Raw genomic sequence first — 17108 nt, 5'->3', positions numbered from 1 at the left:
TTACTGCTGCTAATGGCAGTGACACAAGTGCGTGGCTTTGTCTTAAGTGCACAAAAAGGTGTGTGTTTAACACAGAGAGCTAATTTGAGGTTTGCTATCTCAATGTAAAATCCTAGTGGAGAAAGAAAAGGAGGACTTGTGGCACCTTAGAGACTAACCAATTTATTTGAGCATAAGCTTTCGTGAGCTACAGCTCACTTCATCGGATGCATGAGCTGTAGCTCATGAAAGCTTATGTTCAGATAAATTGGTTAGTCTCTAAGGTGCCACAGGTACTCCTTTTCTTTTTGCAAAAACAGACTAATATGGCTGTTACTCTGAATCCTGTCCTAGTGGAGAAGAGACCTTGTAGTTTTACCTTGATGTAGCTAGTCTTGGTCGACTCTTACATCCCCACCTTGGGTTATGTAACTATAGAAGATCAAAACTACATTGCCTTGTCTCTGCTAGGATTTTACATTAGCTAGCTTTAAGTAAAAAACACACCTATGATAGCTCCTATGTCTGTCACAGATACCTCCTCCTGGTGGTGTTAATCAGTACCATGGCTCAGTCACAGATTCTTTATACAATGTAAGCCATGTAGAAGACAGCGTTGGCTATTATGGAAATAGATACCAGAGGGATTTCATGCTTAAAATTGGAAGTTGTTTGTGATAAATACTTGCAGTTGTTTACTTGAACCATAATTATTCTATTTCCTGAATTGGGAAATTTCATGTCAGCCAACTGAAACAAGATATAATGAGAAAGGAATAGTTTTTAACCACCAGCAGAGTAAAGATCATCTCATATTTGCATAAATATGAATTTACAACTTAAAACAGGTGAGAATTTATGATTTTAAAATAGCCTAGGAGGTTGCATGTACTAATGCATAGGGCATTGAAATGACCCTGAGAACCTGGTTCTAATGCCAATTGTACTGCTTGCCTGCTGTGGCTTTGAGCAAATTACTGATTTATCCGTGCCTCTGTTTCCCCGTCATACTCAGCATACAATCTGAATAGACAAGGCAGTTTGAAGCATGAATGATCTCTTCCTTATGTGTTTGTAGAGGGCATAGCGCATTGGGGCCCTGATATTGTTTGGGACCTCCATGTGCGACTGTACTACCAGAAAGCTAGAACTTGTCTTTTCTTCCATATAGCTAGGTAGAGAGTCCTTCTGGCTGGGTTTTTCTTGTGTGGAATGATGTGGGTGAAGTCTCTGCTGTTTCTCCGAGCCCCAGTTTTTGAAATTAATGATATTGTGCAATAATGTTATACTTGTTGGCCTTGATAATATGAAACTGCTAAAAGGATAGTGTTCAGGGACATGAATGGAAAACAGGAGGAAGCAAATTCTGTAACAATTGCAGTGGCTGTTTAAACTTGCTCAGTGCTCCTAATGGAAGAAATAACTTTTGTGTAAGCTGTTGGTGCTTTCAATTTATGTGAAGTGTTAAAGAATGTCTTTTTATCCTGACATCTACTAAGCAGTTGTCTAGACAATGGGAAAAGATTCCAAGTATAAATCTATTGGGACAGCTCATTTAAGGTCTGTCCTGCTCTATAGTTTGGGGTGATTTTTATGGCCAACTGTAGTATGCAGAAACGTAGACTTCAAAAATGCAGTTGTTAAAACTTGCTCATGTCTCTTGGTACATCAGAGATATGTTTTAGCCTTTTGTGAATCAGATCAGTATGGTCTAACATAACACTCTGAAATATGAGGCTCCAGTTTGCCAAAAGGTGTGGAAATATTTCTAAGGGTGAGTTGATTGTGATGCAGTCAAGTAACTTTAAATTATTTAAAAAAAAAAAAAATCAAGCTTTCTAAGTGAATTCTGACCCTGCAGTTGTCACTAGCTTAAAAATCTGTATTGTTAAGTTTTTGTCTACTAAGCTTTTGTTGTGAAACTTATTTACATGTGTCTAATTGTAAGTGTAAGATGGTTATAATTCATTTTTGTTACTTGATTGAGCATATTGTACACCACTGTTTGAAGGTCAGGGAAATAGTAAGGTTGTTCAAGGACTTTTGTGGTGAGTTTGAGGCCTTTTTTTCTCTGGAGAAAGCTCAAGTGCTGGTTGTGCTAGAGCACATATTTTGGAAAGACATCCAATTTTAATTTTAAAAACTTCAGATAATGGAGAATCTACCATGTCTCTAGGTCACTGTTAAAATTGTGCTTGTTACTGCTAGAATGAGTGTGCCTAGCTTCAGTTTACAGCTGTTGGATCTTTTTGTGTCTTTGTTTGCTAGAGTTAATAACCCTCTTCTATCAGATTTCTTTTCCCCAGATAGACTTGCAGACCACAGTCAAGTCTTCTCTTTCTCTTTGTTAAACTTAACAGATTGAGCTTCTTTAGTCTCTCACTGTGTGGTGGTTTTCTTGACCTCAAATTATGCTTTTTGCTCTTTTTAATAAACCCTTTCCAATTTGTCAACATTCTGTTGAAGTGTTGATACTAAAACTGTTTCTGGTATTCCAGTAATGGTCTCACTAATGCCACATACAGCACACTCCTTACTTCTGCTCAGTGTTTCTCTGCTTACATATCCAAGACCTCTTAGTCACCACAGTGCATTGTGAGCTTCTGTTCAGTTGGTTATCCATAATGACACTAAGTCCTTTTCTGAATAATTGCTTTCCAAAATACAATGCTTCATCCTATAAGCATGACCTGCATTCTTGGTTCCTATATGTATGTCTTTGTATTTAGGTTGAGTGAAAATTCTAGTACCATATTCAGTTATGTGGCTGTAGGATGTGGGGAAAGGAGACTGGCTGCTAATTCTGGTGGGGTTCAGGCAGGTGTTCGAGATGTAGAATCTACTTTTTCTCCCCTATCTCCCCTTCTCTGTATGCAGGTTCCGAGACTCCCTTACAGAACAGCTCTACTTTGAAAAGAGGCACTGAAAATGTCATTGCAGGATTCCATAATGGCTCAAGAGACAACATGTTTAATTGACAAGAAAAGTAGCTTGAAGGCATTATGAATCAAAATGAGCCTGGGGACACCAGAAGTTTTGATACTCAGGGCTTGTTTTTGCTACAGCACTGCAGTTGTGTTGCTGTAGTGCTGTGAGGTAGACATTTGCTACAACAATGGAAGGATTTTTTTCGTCTCTGTAGTTAATCCACCCCTCTGAGTAGTAGGTTGACTGAAGAATTTTTTCATAGACGTAGAGTGGTGCCTACACCAGAGCTTAGGTTGGCATAACTACCCTTGAGTGTGAATTTTTCACAATCTGGAGCTACGTAGCTTGGTTGTTCCAAGTGTTAGGTGTAGACCCAGGCATCAGATTTAGATCTGGATTAGGAACTGATTCAGATATAGGCAGAGGTGATATTGTTGCTCTCTGAGTTGACGTATTACCTAAGCAGCACTTCCTACTGTGCTCAAGATGCATGTTTGTATTCTTGTTGGGCAACAGAACTGAATGCTTGTTAATAAAATGCAGCTTTAAAGCAAGGGAATCCACTATTTCTTGAACATAATATTGTACTTAGGCTGATTTCTGCTCTTAACGCTCTGTATATGCTTGATTACGGATGTTCTTTGGAAGAGATTTGACAAAGCTCTAAAGGTCAGAAACATTAGCGTACTGATGTCTGCCTTTGGAGTCCTTAAAGGAAAAATGACAAGAAAGATCTAGGGGATTATTTAAGATGCCAGGGACAAAAGCTAGAAGGTCTGTGATTTCCTAGATTTTTTGTCTCGAGCTCCAGTAGGTCATAACTATTCTGTCCCCTAAAAGCTTTGTTTTTATTTCCTATCTAGGAAAGTGGTGGTCTGTTGGAGTAAGTAATGCTGCTAAAAATGAGATTTTTCCCCGTGTAATTTGTGCTGGTTCCTGTGTTTCCCTTTCAGTGACCTGTTGATGGACTTGGATTATGTTTAACTTTAGGAAGGTGGAGGTGCTTGCTTAGAACCAGTGGTGATTTGTTACTTATGCAAAATAAACCAAACAGAAAACTACATGTACATTATAGTGACAGAACAAATCTTGTCTCCATTTGCTAGCTCAGAAGGGCAAATTATAGTTCAAGGCTGGTAAAGGAAATTGCAGGAACTATATTTTAACTTAACATTTTCCACTAATCAGGCAAGCCAAAGGGATGATCCAGCATGAAGGAACAGATAAGGAAGAAAACATACTTGTGTATTTCTATAAAATTTTAATTGTGCACATAGAGTAGAAAACATCTTAAGTACAATAGAAACTATTCAGGTTTGCTTCACTTCTTTCTGCCACCTCACATCCAACAGGAAAAAACAGCTACCAAAACAAGTGGCGTGAAGCTTTCAGCTTGTTCTAAAAGCTGGAACTGTTCTGACATCTATTTTTTTTTTTTTTTTTAAACCTACCATGTACTTTTCAGACTGCTTTCACAGATTTTTCTAGTGTAGAACAATGAGGGGTTATGTAACTTTAGGGATTAATTCTGTTGTATTTATATGGATAGAGTATTTACAATTTTTGATTTAGAGAAACCAGTCAATGGATAAAAATAAGGAAGTTGAGGTCTTTTGTAATTTTGAAAAGTTCAGTTATTTACATTGTTGCAGTAGTTTACAAAAGATCATATTTAAAATTAATACAACATTCATAGATGCTGCTTTGTCCCTTGAATACGCAAATGCTTATGATAGTGCTGGTAACTTTCTTCTGGCAGTATTATAAATTTAATTTGTATTCTAACTGTGAATGATTTTCTTATGTTTCTTGACCTTCTGAAATGAATAATCTCACTTCTGTATGGACTGCTGGAATCTTATAATAGAAAGTAAAGGTGGAAGTGTAAAAACATTTGCAAAGAGAGAATCTGAAACTATATTTGTGAATTGTAGAGCAGCAGTAACTTTCTGACATTTTGTAGGATCCTTCAACAATCTCAAGTGTCATTAAACCTGATTCATGGTTTGTCAGATCTGCATAAATTGTATGAAAAATGCGTGTTAACAAATGTAAAGTTGCAAGTCTAAGTAAAATATTTTAACAAAACACATTGGAGCTAGTTTCAGACTTGATGTAGGACAACCTAAATACCCATACCTGGTTTATTGGAGCTCTAGAAATACCTCAGATAAAATAATCATCCCTTTTTGCTTTTGGGGTAGAAGTGAACAGAGGGTAGGGTTCTCTGGCTTGAGGGGGGACGGTTTCTTTTCTGTTGTTTTTTGAGGAAGCTGTAAGGTTTATTTCTATATTTTTATAGTGTGGTAAAAGCAACTGGATCTTTGAGTAGACACCTTTTAACATTGAAATAAATCTAATGAAAAAATACAGACAGGACTTAAAAATACAGCAGCTTGAGACCAAGAATATCATGCCTGTTTACAGAGCTCCTTAAAACTAGTAAATCAAAGTTGTCTTTATTTCTGAAAATCCAAGAGTTCTCTCCATTTACAGTACTTCAAGGCTGTTTGTCGCAGAGAATGAGATGCTTTGTATATCCCAGTTTTCAGTTTCTTCAGTAATGGGAAAATCTGAGTGCATCTAGGTAGCTTGATGACTGTTGGTGAAGTATCTTCTTGTCCATCCATTCCACAGTTAAGTGCATTTTATATATCGGATCATACATAGCTGCCTGAGATTTCTTTTTGAAGAGACAGCAAGCCGCACTGACAAAAGTATTATTTTAGAACGCTGAATGACTTAGCAGACCCTTGCAAAAGATGAGTGTAGTGAGACAGAGCTGTGAAAATGCTTGTGCTATGGCATAAGAATTTTCAATTAAAAAGCATGTACGTAATGAAAATTGTTTAGTTTTTTTGGGTTTACTTTCCATGAGACAGCCATGGAATTAAGAAATTGCTATTGGCCCTTCACATGCTGTTCTAGTTTATTAGGTAAAATTGATATATGCCTAACAGTGATTGTCAACAATAAGTTTTCCCAGAATGAGGGCTAAAAACGGGTTTACCTGCCAGTGTAGATGGGACAGACCCGTTTTCAGGTCTGTTACAGAAAATGTGACTGAAATTTTTAACAGGCTAATTGTTAGTGTCGATGAAGCCACTGGTTGAATTTTTCTATAACAGTTACTGTACTTTCTGAGACCTTGTTGATTCATTCTGCATAAATCAGGGTTTGTCTTTCCGCCCTTTGTGAGAACTAATCTTGCTGCTATAACCAGATAGGAATGTAATCACCATTGTCCCAGAAGGTGAATGTCTAGAAATACTCCCAGGAGGCTTGTAATTTAGAGGTAAAAGGAATATTTAATGCTGTAATTCCCTCAACTATTTTCTCAAATTCTTGCATTTTAACATGCTGCCACTATGTTTGAAAAGGAGTCTCCTCTTTCAACATTGTGAGGAATATGAAGGCTCAGTAGCATACAGTTTATATGGTAGAGCTACACAAGTAATTTTGTTTGATTGTCCCTAGTATGTTTTTAGAATGCGCTATGGAATGTTTCCAGACATTTTTTTAAATCCACTAAACTGTCTCAGTTTTTCATCTGATGAGGTATTGGAGTTTATCTTTGAAGTCTAAGCTCATCAGTCCCTTGTATATTCTCAGGAGTGCATCCTTTTTACCAAAAGCCGCAAAGACCCTTCATTGAAATCCATTATTTCCCTTATAATTTCTATTTTGTGGAAAGGCAGATGAGTGCACTAACTCTGCTGGTATTGGAAAACGCATACACTTCTCCCAGAAGAGACTTCTAAATGAAGAAGCCTGTGTAACTGTAAATCAAGCAGCTGAATCTAGTGTTTATTTCATTAGTGTCCACCTTATTTTTGTATCATCATCAAAATGGAAGTTACTGTCTGCTGAATCAAAATGATTTTATTTGCTGATTAGCAGTTTAGAGGGACATGGTCTTGGTATTTACTTTAAAAATCTATTCATTATAAGTCCTTAGTTTGAAGGTGAAAGGCTTCCTCTCAATTTGTCTTTCTGTCCTAAAAAGAAAAGGAGTACTTGTGGCATTTGGTGAGCTGTAGCTCACGAAAGCTTATGCTCAGATAAATTGGTTAGTCTCTAAGGTGCCACAAGTACTCCTTTTCTTTTTGCGAATACAGACTATAACACGGTTGTTACTCTGAAACCTGTTTTTCTGTCCTGTCGCTCTGGCTTGTTGTAGGGTTGTTGTGAGCTCTTGTTTGTCTCTTTGAAGCAGGATTTAAGCATCTGGTTCTCCCACACTGCTACAGAAAAAAAATTGTGCATGTTACGAGTCTGTCAGATTTAGAATTCTTAAGTGCTTACAAGTTTTGGCTCCTAAGGTCATTTTTCTCAGACACCCTTTGTCGTGACTGAAGTTCTGTATCTCTGATGTAGTTGTAAAAAAATCTCATTCTGTTTTATAGTTTTTACACAGTGCCATCAGTCTGTAACACATCACCATCTCACTAGCTGTTGGAACCAGTGAGCCACCTCTCTTTCAGATCTTAACTGTCTGACTTAAGTGATTCAAACAGTCCGTATTTAATTTCAATATGGAAAAGTACTAAAAGTTTATTTTTTGCCAAATTCACATTTTGTGGTTGTCAAGTGCTTTGAAGATGAAAAGCACTAAGAGTCTACATTGGATCCAAGAAATATATAAGGGGTATGCTTTTTTTTTAAAGGAAGCTTGAGAGTACTACTAATTTGCCTAATCTGACTTTTTCAGAGAAAAAATCCAAGAAAAAGCCAGGCAGTGCACTACGTCTGGTTAGCACATATTTGTGCAGTGAATGCAGCAGGGAGAATTCAGAACCCATCATTGGGTAAAGGCTGGTGACAATGCATGTTGTACTAGTTTTCTTCTGCTATAGAGTAGGGATTGCTAGGACTATTCATTTTTTAAATAATTTAAGTGCTTACCTAGGTTTCCCCACTTATTTAATATGTGTATGATATTAAGGATCATAACAGCTCTCAAATGGCTCTTTACCTGCTTCAAACCAAAATCCCACCTCCTTGAATACTTAATTATCTTGTATTTATAACACCATTTCATTGTAGAGAAATTTTAAAATTCCACCATTTTCATGTCATGTTGCAGGACGGTCTCCCTGCTGCTTTGTAGCAGCAATCTTTGGAAGTACAGGTCAGTAATGTTATTGCTTGACAATCGGCAGTGCACACTTACAGAAAGAAGGGAATTTAGTCATCTTAGCTCCTGAAGCATTAGATTTGCAGTAAAATAAAAGTGAAGGAGAAAAAGTTGGTAGGGAAAAGAATTTTAAAGCTCCCGACAAATTAAATGTTATGTCGACTTCTATAACAGTAGCCTCTAAAATTTACTCAACTAGGTGCATGTTGATTGCACCATTCATCTAAGCATCTCATTTGAATAGTTCACCGCCATGAGGTGCAGGAATTTTAAAAAAATGAAAATTTGGATTCTGCACAGTCTGAATGCCACATGGACTTCATAAATGGAACTCGTAGACCAAATCTGGCTGTTACGTTGGACACTCCTGCACTGAAGTAATTCTTTGCATATCGCTGGAAAATAGAAAACTATTGAATTACTTCAGAATATCATTAGCTGGATTTTTTTTCTAACAATTTTAGTTAGAATCCTGTTAACACTATACAAGTCATGCACACTAATTATATAAATGTTATCAATTATAGGGTTATAGGTAACTTAAGCATGTTACTTTAGCATTAAATCTTCTGGGAAAGAGAAAGTCAGACAAAAATCTGTTACAAAAATTGCATTTCCTTGTTTCATTGGACAGGATTTGTTTTGACTTCTGGCAGCAATTTGATTGAGAAATTACTGCAATGATTATAAGAAGCACCATGATGGGATAGCTGAAGTTCAGCTTTGATTTTTGTGCTGTCTTTATTTGTTCACTTTTTGTAAGTGGATAACTTCAGCATAGAACAATTGTAAGTCTTGTAATGGGAACATTTAACCATACCATAGTTAAGGGTAAAAGGTGACATATAAATGCAAGACATTCATAATCTTCCATACTGCCACACTGCCCATTCACAATTGCACAGCATCCCTCTGATGGTACAAGAATTGCTTACATGGAAGAGGAACATTAAAAAAAGTATTTTTTGAATGTAGTTGTATGTCTTTAATTATGTTCTGCCTTTTTTGTAAGGCGCTAATCAGTCTCCTTTTGCTCTCTGTCTCCATGCTCTCCATCTGTTCATTGCTTCCTCCTGCTTCCCTGAAAACATTCACTTGCTCCACGGTGTTCTTTTTCTCTGTACCCTCACATACCTCCCTTGTTGCCAGGTCCTCCCTGCATGTTTCTTTGTTGTTTTCACCTTTCGATGTTTCTTTCCAGCTGGTGACTGTCAGCGCCACTCTGACTGGTAGCAGTGACCCCTAGGAGAGGCAGCTAGGCTGGTTCATCCTAGTTTGCAGCTGATTTGCAGTAAAGAGCTTAGAGACCTAAAAGCAGATGGCATGTGAGTTAACCATGCAACCAAACAGCGCTCTGGGACACCAGCAAATGGTCCAGGCCACCACAGTTTTGGAACTGTGGCATATAAACATATTTAGACATTAACCAGGTGTTAATAGATGAGAAATGTCTTGGTTTCTTCACATTGGTTTGTTCCTAAGTGCTTGAAAGGTGGTTTGTTGAGGGGAAGCTATGTAGAAATGTTATCCTCTGAAATTGATGGAAATTTTTAAAAAATGGAATGGGGAAGGCAAATGAGCATCTCCAAGTTTCTTCAGTATTTGAAAAAAGAAAAGGAGTACTTGTGGCACCTTAGAGACTAACCAATTTATTTGAGCATGAGCTTTCGTGAGCTACAGCTCACTTCATCGGATGCATACCGTGGAAGTCTGTTGCAGTATCCACGGTATGCATCCGATGAAGTGAGCTGTAGCTCACGAAAGCTCATGCTCAAATAAATTGGTTAGACTCTAAGGTGCCACAAGTCCTCCTTCTCTTTTTGCGAATACAGACTAACACAGCTGTTACTCTGAAACCTTTCAGTATTTGAAACCTTCACTTACCAATCTTTGGTTAGATACAAAACAAGTAAGTGATTGCCTCTGGTTTTGAATAATCTGTACCTTAGAGGGCACCATCTCTTAATTCCACCAGAGTAAACCAGCTTCTGTTCCTGCATTCAGCTTCTCAAAAGTAATGTGTTCAGGAATTGTCTGTTTACAATAATTGAAAAACCCATCGGTAGATGTCACAGCCCTGGTTGAGATCCCCCTGCTTGAACGTTCAGTAGGCTTCTGTGTTCGGACCCACACATTGGGTCTGTGTGCTTTAAGGTCCCTAGGGCCTGAGTAGGTTCCAGGAACTGTCTCTTTGGCCTTGGGCTCCTACTCCCTGGGCATAGACTGTCTGGCATCCCTTCTCGAAAGTGGAACCCTATGGTGCAGCTGCTGTAGGCCCCCAGACCATTGCTAGAACCCCCCGCCCCCAAACTCCCCAGTAGCTTAGGAACACCTTCCTTAGAGCCCATCTTTCATGCGTACTCTGGTTTAGAGTTTAACCCCTCAGGGATAAATGATAGTTGAAGAAAATATTTTGCATAGGGATTTTTTAACCAATCACTCTTTACTTTTAGACAGCACACCATATACAGATCCATGCAAAATAAGAAACGCCTGCATGCAATTCCAGTTTCATCACCGCTCCTGAGCATTCTTTGGGATTTGGTCAGTGGGTTCCTGGTTCTCCAGGTTTTACTCTTCCGGCACAGACTTCTTTTTGTTCTGGTTGAGAGAGCTGCTCTGAGCAGACTTGGTCCTTTTATAGATTTCCAGTCCACTTTGCCATGTGACCCTCCTGATCAGCCTCAAGCCCCCGGTCAGGTGATCCAGGTTCCCTGTCAGGTGGTTTGTTACTTGGGGCAGGGCTACACTTAAAATGCTGCATTGTCACAGCTGCAGCACTTAAGTGAAGATGCTCTTATGTCGATAGGAGAGCTGTGTCGACAGGAAAAGCTCTCCTGTCGACATAGCACTGTCTACACAGGGGTTTAGATCGGTATAACTACGTCACTCGGGGTGTGGATTTTTCTCACCCTGAGTGATGAAGTTATGTAGTTATAGGTCTGTAGTGTAGATCTGGGCTTGGTCACTACCCCCGTGGAGTTCAGACATAAACTGGTTTTACTCACACTGCAACCACCCCATTGTTCTGCCAGGGCAAGGTTCATTCAGTTGTTGATGGTCCTTATCCATCTCATTCCGAGGCGAGGCACGCAGCCAGGTGCCCCTCCCTTTCCTTATCACAAGCAGTATGATGTAAGACTACAGCAAAGTACAGTACAATAAACATACAGAGTTAATAAAATCTAACTGGCATTCATAAATTGTACATAGACAGGTCCCCCAGTCAATCACATCACAGAAGGACAGGGAAAGGAGTTGCACAGACTGTTTCTAGTAAAGGGGTTAGCATGGCAAAAGCAGTATTGTCTGTTGTGCAGAGAGGGATATGGGGGGAGCAGGGGTGATTGGGAGAAGGACGGTTGTGGTATGAAGTGGCGAAGGATAAAGATGAGAAGTGGGAATCCTAGAGTCCGGAAGGGACATCTTGCTGGAATCAAAATGGACAAGAAGTCACAAATGTTTCCATATTAGAGATGGTGGTTAGTGGCTGTCATTCTTTCAGTGTAGGCTGAACGACACCAGGCCATAGCAGAGTCTGTGCTTTCAGAGGGGTGTGAGTGAGTCTACAAAAATAGGGCCAAATCCTGAGTCAGAGTAACTCAGGATGTCACTCCACTGAACTCAATGGAATTGCATGCATATACCCTTAGAACAGTCTGAATTGGGTCATAGACACTGCCTGAATAGTGCTGTTTGTCCTAGAAGCTGATGTGGGGAGGTATCGTGATATATATATATTTTTTTTAAGCCTTTCCTTGGTGGCCTTTGGTCACGCACAGTACTGTTGGTGATCTGCTGCAGTGCGTACTGTTTCCTATTAAGGGGCTTACAATGAAAAGGTCACCTGCCCTTTGGGACTTCTTGGAACCCCCTGCTTAAGTCACTAGTTTATATTAAATGTTCCATTATCACATGCTAGATATGCGTGTTTAACTGGTTCTCTTGTGTTGTGGAGGTTAGGAAGTTAGTGCTTTGTTTTTTTCCCCATTTCTCCCAATAAGACTTAGGAGTTGGAGTTATAGTTGTGCCTGGACTCTTTAAAGTCCTTTGTCATCCCATCTCCAGCTTTGGAGTCTAGATAAAGTGCAGAAGCTTTTCCTGTTAGTGGAGGGAAGTTGCAATTATGGGGTGCTTTCTGATTTCTCTAGCTCTGTATTACTACTTAGCAAGAATAGAGGTCATGGTCACTGTGTCCCCAGAACAAGTATATTTGAGAGAATCCAGATTTGGGAGATGAAGAGGATTCTTTGTGGGATCAGTCAATAAAAGCAATTTATGTGAAGGGACGATAGTCTGCAAAAAATTATTTAAAAAACCTGTTTGAATGCTCACAGTAACTTAAAGTGAATCAGTGAGGCATAATTCTCCTCTGTGCCATGTTTTAGACTAGAGGGGATATTCTAGAGCTGGAAACAATAGAAGAGACTAGTGGCAGTCCTAACATAACTCTCAGCATTGTGTATGGGATGTAATCACTTTAAAAAGGGACCAAAAATTTGTTCTTGTGAAATGAACAAAATGACTTTTATAGGAAAATGTGCTTAAGTCACCTTTCTCTAGGCATGTTCTGAGTTTAAGGGACCTTGACCAAAACAAATTTCAAGTTTTGGAGAAGGTTGGTAAATGATTCCATGGCCATAATATTTATTTTGTTTTACTGTGTATCTAGAGCCCCCAGGGTTTCAGCAGAACGGTATTCATAAGTCTTCGTAGCTGCAAATACATGATTTAGAAGTCATTTAAGTGTGCCCAAACAATCATTTTGAGTTCTCATATGTATGTATCTGGTCCTTCCTAGACAGGGCATAGAATAACGAAAGTCTACACGTTTCCAACAAGTAAGAAATGCCTTTTCTTTAAAAGGTCATATTTGATTGAGCAATTTAAATGATAGGTTAGAAAGGCATACTCTTCCTTGCTGTTGGTGCATTTCAGAACAGCCTCACTAGAAGAAGCAGTGGGAGATGAGCCTTAGAAATGAAGTTTTTCAGTTACTGTGTGCAGTCTCATCGAAGGTTTTCTTCAAAGGATTCCAGTAAATATCTTCTAAGGCAGTTGTTTTCAACCTTTTCTCATTTGCTAAACTCAAAAAAAAAAAAAAAAAATTGGAATGGAGGTGCGGACTGCTTTGGAAATCTTAGACATAGTCTGCAGACCCCCAGGGCTCCAAGGACCACAGGTTGAAAAGCACTGTTCTAAGGTGACTGCTTTGGCTTGTTAGTAAAAGGAGAGCCCTTGTGATAAGAGTTGCATAGTTTCTTCCTCTCTGACTATTGAAAACATCTGAGATTCTCCTCATATAGAACAATCTGTTCATGATGTCCCTGTTCTTCCCCTGTTATCTAGATCATTAGAATGTGAGTCTTTGGTTCAGATTCTCTTATACATTCCAATTTTTTTTTCTGAAAATGGCATATTCAAGGTGTGTAATGACACCAAGTCTTCAAGCACCTGATCTGAAGAATTGTTTCTGAGTAGCAGCTGTGTTAGTCTGTATTCGCAAAAAGGAGTACTTATGGCACCTTAGAGACATAAATTATTTAGAGAAATAAATTGGTTAGTCTCTAAGGTGCCACAAGTACTCCTTTTCTTTTTGATCTGAAGAAGCTTTTAAAGCTGATTTCAGGTCAGCTAGTCTTCTGAGTGACCTGTGAACTGTTCCAGAAGGTTAAATGTACATGTCAAGGGTATGAAGTCAGTTGCTTGAGGAAACCTGCACAATGGCTTCTGCTTAGTTCTTTTTAACGTCTTTGCATTGAACCAAATGTTTCTGGTAGTCTGTAATAGAAACATCTCTCAGCTAGGATTATAGTTTGTGGGGGATTAGTTTATTTAGCTATACATATGATTGCTATGTATGCATTTTCCCTTATAGAGCTAACAATCTTTTTTCTTTCCCATAGAAGTGGCAGGTTTCTCTGCAGTTATGAATAAGACTATGCCAGCATAATATCCAGTAGTCTGCTCTATTTGGATAATTTATTATGGATATTATGTATCAGTTTTCTCCAGTTAGGAAAGAATTGTGAAAAACTAGTAACTGAACACTACTTTGATTTTTTTACTTAAATGGAAAGTTTGTGCTAACCTTTTTCTCACTAACTTTGTCATCCGATCCATCATTGTACTTCCCCCTTGTACTCAGATGTCCAGGAAACTGTTGGCAATCGCTGCCCAGCACCCAAAGCTTCAATTTCAGAATTTCATTTGAAAAAGATCCTTAAAAAGAAGTGAGTGCAGCAAGAATAATGAATAAAAGGCCAGGTCTTTCTAATCAGCAGCTTGCTACTCTGAGAATGGCAAATTAAAAGGACACCAACTTTAAAAACAATCACATTTCTGTCTGAATTTCCCTACTGTAGCAGGTAGCGCCTAAGATTACTATATCTGAAAGAGGTCAGAGAGAATGTATTTTTCAGGTTACTGGATTTGACAGCATGCATGCAATTTAATGTTTCCCCTTGTGGAGTCAGTTTCCTTGGTATTTACTTCGGGGTCTCACAGCAACAGAAAAGAGAATGTTTTAAAAAATAGGAAGGTGTGATTGTAAAACCAAGAACAATTTGTTGAGAGACTTGAACGTGCTTTCAGCTGTCTTTTAAAAATTAGTTGCTGATGTACTGCCAAGCCTGCCATGAAACCATTTCTTGTTCCAGTCCTGATAAAGGGCTGTTAGACCAGAAAGTCATAGGGGTAGACCCAAAGATAATGTCTTGTTTTTATCGGGTGTATTTATTTAGTACATTTCCTTTGAATGCCTGGTATGCTTTTAAGTGAAGTTAAAAGTTAACTATGTGTTTTAATATTTACATGAACTAATTTTAGTCTTCTCTTTCAGGATACACAGCTGCTTTGGGACACACCTCTATTGGATTTAATACATGCTCCGCTAGCAACAGCTTTCAGCTATGGAATCGGTAAATATTTGAGTTACTTTTTTCTGAATCACTTTCTTTTGTTTTGTGTTGTTTCTGTGCAAACCCCCCCGCCCAACAAAGCCGAATACTAGTATGATGAAGATGGTGTTTTTCTACTTCACCTTTCTGATATTTTCACGCTGAATATGAACATTTTAAACTTTTGTGATGGAATAGCTGAGACCCACTGAATTTTATCCTAGCAAATGTCCATGGATATTAAAAAAACACCTTCCATTTTAAAAAAAATCTGTTCAAATGTAGCAATGTTTTCCTGACCCTTAATGAAAGCAGGACTGTTAATTTTATTCTAGTGAACTGTTTGGCGTCAGTTTTTGTCTAATTTCAGCAAAGTTCATAGCGTGTTAGTGTGCCTGGCTGCTGAGTCCGTAAGGTACTTTTAATATCCTTGCACAGGATGTTATGAGCCTTTTTTCTACCTCGGATTCCCCTAAAGCTCTTAAATAAGAGACTTTGAGTTAAAATTTTAACTTGTCTAATGTTCCTTCTGCTGGTTATAGCTAGGGTAGTTGAAGCCAACAGAGAGTAGACGTCTATATTTTCTATGTTTGCATAATGCTAATAAATGAAGGCTTTGGAAAATTACTGCTTTTCATGCAAACTGTGTTTGGGACTTACATTTTCATAACATCCTTAGAGGTACGAATTCACAATTTTTTTTTCTATATATATAAACTTAGTAGGATTACTTAGAGTGGAATGCAGAAAAGGGAATTTAGATTAGGTTAATTTGAGATTGATTATGGGAGAATGGTTTGTGCTGCTGTCCTGTGAAAAGCAAAGTAATACAAACAGTATAACTGATCTTTCTCCAGATTTGGCAGTTTCAGAGAACAGAATCCTAATTGAAAGCTGGGATTCTCCACTTTTCCATGGTGCAAAGCTGCCATTTTTAACACTGCAGGTTGTGAGGTATCAGTCCAGGATTTAAATTCCCTGTCTATATGTCCTCAAATACTATGGTGAAGGATTCTAATAAATAACATAGAGAGTGTGTTGGTGCTTGGGAGTTTAGCTGCTTGATTAAAAGTTGGTTTATGCTGAATGTAAATTATGTTGTAATCTAGTTGTCGTGATACTAATGGCTTTTATTTAAAAAAGGCTAATTTAGTGTAGAAATGGGCATCCGCTGAATCAGATGGTCTGTTTCACAAGTTTGTGGAGTTTTTCTTCCATTCTAAATTTTGAAAATAAATCATGTTGTACTTAGACTGTCCATATTAATATTCCAAGATATTCATACTGAAACAAGCTATTTCACTTTCCCTTGGTGAGTATTAATAATAATAAAATTGTTCAGAGTGAAACAGAACACAGGCCAAGCATCAGCAGCTCTCCCCTGCCACAGTTTATTACAGTAATTAAAATGTGATAGAGTAGGAGACCTCTTGCGATATGCAAAGTAAATATTTCTCTAACTGGTATTCACCTGAGTTTTTTTTGTGGCACTGCACCACATCCACTGTGAAACACCGTGTATAGTAACAAACCAGATATGCTTAATAATTGGATATGAAGGATCATTTGTTTCATTCCTTTAGATTTTGGACCGAGCAGTATCCAGTTGCAATATTTGTATTTTGAACCTGATGTTTTAAAATAGGACTTAATTTTTTCCTCATGCATTTCAATAACTTTAACCTACAAGAAAATGTTAGTGATCATCTAGGCTTATGTATCTGTATACAGCGTGTGTTCTTGCCAGATGTGGTACTATCTATGTGACATCGCAAAGGTTCATGGCAAATTGCATCTATCCTGCACCTTTATCTACCTTGTCTGCAGTCTGGCCACAAATCTCTCTCCCCCAAGACTGCTACTGTCATTCCAAACTTCTGAACTGCTTTAGTACAACCACTGCCCTTTAAAAACCGGTCAAAAACGTTTCCTTCTCAACCCAAAATATGGAATTTTCCATTAAATTTGAGATAATGAAAGTAAAACTTTGTTTGGTCTGTTTTTTTTGTATTCTTTGACTATATAATTGAGTCCAACTATAGATGACCCGGATGGAGAGAGAATATTACTGAGAAAATGACAAAATTGCAACATTAAATATAGGAAACAAATATTTTAAACTCCAATAGCTCTAACTTCTAGTGCTAAAAGTATTTCACTGTTTA

The 17108-nt window shown here is 38.2% G+C and overlaps 1 protein-coding gene across 7 annotated transcripts in view; it reads left to right on the top strand.

Moving 5' to 3' along the window:
* ANKRD11 (ankyrin repeat domain 11) overlaps positions 1–17108 on the top strand; it is a 232036-nt gene that overhangs the window by 20549 nt on the left and 194379 nt on the right. For 4 of the 7 annotated variants that reach the window (XR_012154550.2, XM_073308240.2, XM_073308235.2 and 1 more), the window contains exon 2: positions 14886–14964. The exons of 1 other annotated variant lie outside the window; for it this stretch is intronic. The gene's annotated coding sequence lies outside the window, so the exon portion shown is untranslated. Of the gene's footprint in view, positions 1–9245; positions 9370–14082; positions 14278–14885; positions 14965–17108 lie in introns of those variants that run through there. 2 more of the 7 variants (XM_073308236.2, XM_073308237.2) reach the window with 2 other exon arrangements.

The sequence above is a fragment of the Lepidochelys kempii genome, chromosome 12 (genome assembly GCF_965140285.1).
Source record: "Lepidochelys kempii isolate rLepKem1 chromosome 12, rLepKem1.hap1, whole genome shotgun sequence".
NCBI lineage: Eukaryota > Metazoa > Chordata > Testudines > Cheloniidae > Lepidochelys > Lepidochelys kempii.
Note: the sequence above shows the minus strand (reverse complement) of the source record. Positions and strands in the feature narration are given on the sequence as shown.